Genomic DNA, 4,061 nt, shown 5'->3' with positions numbered 1-4,061 from the left:
TGCTCACTCCTAGCAACCCAAAACCTTCCATTAGAAGAAACACCATTAGCCAATTGTCAAATTGTCCTTCTTTCTAGTTAAAAAATAAACTGGGAGAAATGTGAAGAACTACCTAGCTCTCCATACTCTATTAAAGAAGGTGTAATTCACTTCTATTTTAAGTGGTTCCACAATAACTTAAAATACCTTTGCATGAAATTAAATAGAGGCCTGAAACAAATGATAGACGAAAACTATCAACAGCTTTGGCAGTGTGTTAAAATGGATTCATGCAAATGGTCCTCATTGAATCTCGCTCTATGGGGCAAGACTCAATGCATGAAAATGATGGTGGCACCTAGACTTGTATGCATTTGCAGCATGCTTTCCATTATGATATGATATGAGATGATATGGCATTTATAGCGCACCTGTAAACAAGTGTTTCTAGGCGCAGCATGACAGGGAGGGGGAAACAGAGGGAGGACAAAACCAACGATCCTACTAAGCCTTGTGTCATTCAGATGGCGCAAGTGCAGGGAAGTAGAAGTGGAGAAGTGCTGAGGTGGGAGAAGTGCAGGTAGCTCAGTACGTGTAGCAAGCGGGTGCCTTATAAGTGCAGAGAGAAGGGATTTTAGGGTTGCAGATACAGATCATAAGTGCTGGGGGAGCCCCGGAGGCAGTGCAAGGCCAAATGGGCATGCAGAAGCCTGGGCCTGAGTTCAGAGGTAAGCCAGGTGACTAGTGCATGGAACAGTTGGAACATAAGCAGGGGAGAGGAAGAGAAAAAGTGGAAGCTAAAAGGAAGGTCTTGAGTTACTTCCGGAACCAGAGGTGGTTCTGCTCAAGTTTGAGAGGGGTAGGGAGGCTGTTCCAGAGGGAGGCCCCAGCCGAAGAGAGAGATCTGACACCAACACTTGGAAAAGCGTCTGACCCTCAGAGAGTTGGAAATGGATGAGCGGAGAGCTCGAGAAGGGAGATGTTTAGGAAGGGAGAGTTGGAGGGAGTATGGTCCCAGGCCACAGAAAGCCTTGTGGATGATGCAAAGGGTCTTGAACTTGATCCTTGCCGCCACAGGGAGCCAGTAAAGACATTTCAGAGCTGGATAGATACAATCCCTGGGCTTGAAGCCAAGAACAATTCTTGCAGTCCTATTCTGGATAGGTTGTAGAGGTCGTAGAGTAGAGGCAGGCAGATTTAGGTAGAGCTTGGTGCAGTAGTCTAGGCTAGAGAGGACCAGAGCTCTGGAGACAGTGATGGGTTAGTGAGGAAAGGAATAATACCTCTGAGGAGGCACATCTGATAGTTTGACTTCTTAGAGACTTCAGAGATATGAGGAGAGAAGGAAAGGGTGGAGTCAAATATGACTCCAAGGTTCTTAGCCTCACAGGTTGGAGAAGGTAGAGGGCCCAGAGTGGGCAGCCAGAGAGAGAGACAAAATGCCTAAAAGCTTTTGGCAGACAATCTTGGAAAACAACTTTAGCTCTTTCCTTTGGGTGGGGATCCAAACCGAGGTTGAACATGAAGAAAATGCAAACAAAACTACTGTCAGGTGGTTTATACCTTTCAAACCTAGAGCTGTAAATCCCAGCTTTCAACCTACTACATGAGCTACAATGACAATTGGCCGATTTCGATCAACCTTCATGCATTCAGATTGAGGGGCACCTACTGAAAAAGTTATTTTAGGCACAGTGGAATTTTTAAAATAAGATCTTCTAAGAAGGCACATTACATCATGAGAACGAACACACTGACATGTCATAAACCCGTAAATATACAGGTCTTCATACATTGGGAATCTCCACTATGTCATAACTATACATTATAAAGCTCTCAGTGGACAAGTTCCTGCTTACATAGACAGTTTCCGAAAGTGGTTTACCTCCATGAAGCAATTAAGATCCACCCCCAAAATAGTATGAACATGAATTACTTTATGAGTGAGTGGTGCCTAGAGCTGGGGGTGCCACGGATATCCTGGGTATGACCAAGCCAGGGCCTGAGGGTCAGGCGCGGCTCTAGGAGTCCACCACAGACCGAGCCCATGAAATCCCTGGCTCCCCCAGAAAAAGTAAAAAAATTAAACGTGGCTCTAGCGAGCCACCATCAGGGCTGCATCTATTTGTTTGATGTATGGGAATGTCTTTCCCTTTTGCCCATGCAGCGCTTGCAAAATGGAAAGAAATGCTGATATATGAAAATAAAATGGGCATTTCTTTCAATTGTTCCCCAACGGCACAGGCAAAGTGGAAAGAAATACTCAACTGTGAAAAAATGTAATTCGCCCCTGGTGCCCTCTCGTAGCATCCGGGGGTGCCGGCCCAAAGGGAGGGTCGGGCTAAAGCCCCCATTGGAGACCGGCCCGGCCTGGGCCTCGCCAGGCTTGCTCAACTCTAGTGGTGCCGGGGCAGGAGATAGAGCTCCCGTCCACAGAATTATGCACAGGAAGTTGTGCTGAGAGTATCACGCGACATGAAGAGGAATGACCGGGCTGCCCGGCAGAGGAACAGGACAGCAAGAGCTCCCCGCTGGAGTCCCATGTTGATGTGTGGCTGCTAGATTGTCAGCACATGAGAAGGAGGGCAGTGGCTTCCAGGTGTAGCAGAGAGCAGCCCGATCCCCTCCCAAGGCGAAAACAACGTTGGGGGGGCAACCAGAGGCTACAAGCAGCGGTCTTCGATTGGGAGGAAGAGACATCGCTGCGGGTGTTAGGGAGAATTCTCTGTTTAGGCTGAATTTCCTAACCTAGTGAGTCCCCCAGCAGCTTTGCTGGATTTTTGGGGTTTATTTCTTTCTCCTGCCAAGAGTGAGACTCTTTTACCCTCACTCTTGGACATGATTTGAGTGTGTTCCTTTGACTCTAGATGTGTTTAATGGGCTATGGGGTCTTTTACTCCATAGGGCTTCATGTGTTTTTGTGATGTGTGTTACACAGCACCCTCAGTGCAGTAACACAGGGGTGTCATAGTGACCCCCCAGTATAGACTCCATACCCTGGGACTGACTACTGTCTCCCAGGGCATGTAAAGTCACCATTGACTTTACTAGTCTTGAATTCTGAACAGAACCAGTACAAACCATCATATTGTGGACGTACTGGCCGGGGCAATTTGATTGCCCTGTGGTCTGTTAGTCGAGGGGGCACGTCTCCGTCCCCCCTGATCGAGTTTTGGCTGGTGGCAGTGGATACTACTTTTTATATTCAACTGCAAATATTTCTCTATGGGATTTTCCCATTGTTCGAGGCTACTATCTTTATTTATTTAATTACGATAGCCTCGAACATACCGCCGGTTTATTTATTATTAATTCTCCGGTTGGTAATTTCTGCCAAAACTCGGTTCTAAAATGGCGTTTGTGTTCTCTTCTGTGACTCCAACTCAAGTCGAGCCCTTTGTTCCACTTTTTGGCAGGCTTCTCCACCCAAGCCCTCCAAAGTGGTGCCACTCTGTCTGGGGTACTTAGGAGGGGTGGAGGGGGATTTAGGCAGCCTGGACTGAGTTGCCTAGGCAACTCAAGTCGCACTCCGTCCTGATTGGCCCAAGTGGTGAGCCGGCCGGCTCACCACTTAGCATGTTTGAGTGACAGCTAGGCTGAGTGAATGGGGGTTTTCTGCATAAAAGCAGGGCTTTGGGGACTGGAACTTCAGAAGTCGCCACAGGACCTAAGAATCTGACGAGGGAGAAGCTGAGCCGACCTACCACAACGACACCACCGGTGGAGCCCTGCTGGACCGTCTCACCACTTTTCCCAACGACAGAAGAGATCTCCCGCCGGAGAGTCTTCTTCCTTTGACTGGTGGGGATAACCAATTTCATCGTCTTTTCGCCTTCCCGACGCATCTCGTGGCCGCCTTGCCTGTGCCAAGCACCCCGGCAACCGGAACACCACGATTTACCACGACCGCGAAATAAAGGGTAATACCTTTAACCGGAAAACTCTGCGGCTGGTTTCTTCCCTGGCAGTGCAACAACCTTCATCTTTCCTCCAAGTCGAGATCTTCTATTCCCCTGGACGACGCCGAGACTTGCACCCGCTGCCAGGAACAACTGCCACTGCTGGAGGATCCTTCCCACTTA

The sequence above is a fragment of the Ambystoma mexicanum genome, chromosome 12, assembly GCF_040938575.1.
Source record: "Ambystoma mexicanum isolate Mex_15411 chromosome 12, UKY_AmexF1_1, whole genome shotgun sequence".
In the NCBI taxonomy this organism is placed as follows: domain Eukaryota; kingdom Metazoa; phylum Chordata; class Amphibia; order Caudata; family Ambystomatidae; genus Ambystoma; species Ambystoma mexicanum.
The sequence above is the reverse complement of the archived record's forward strand: the minus strand, read 5'-3'. Positions refer to the sequence as shown.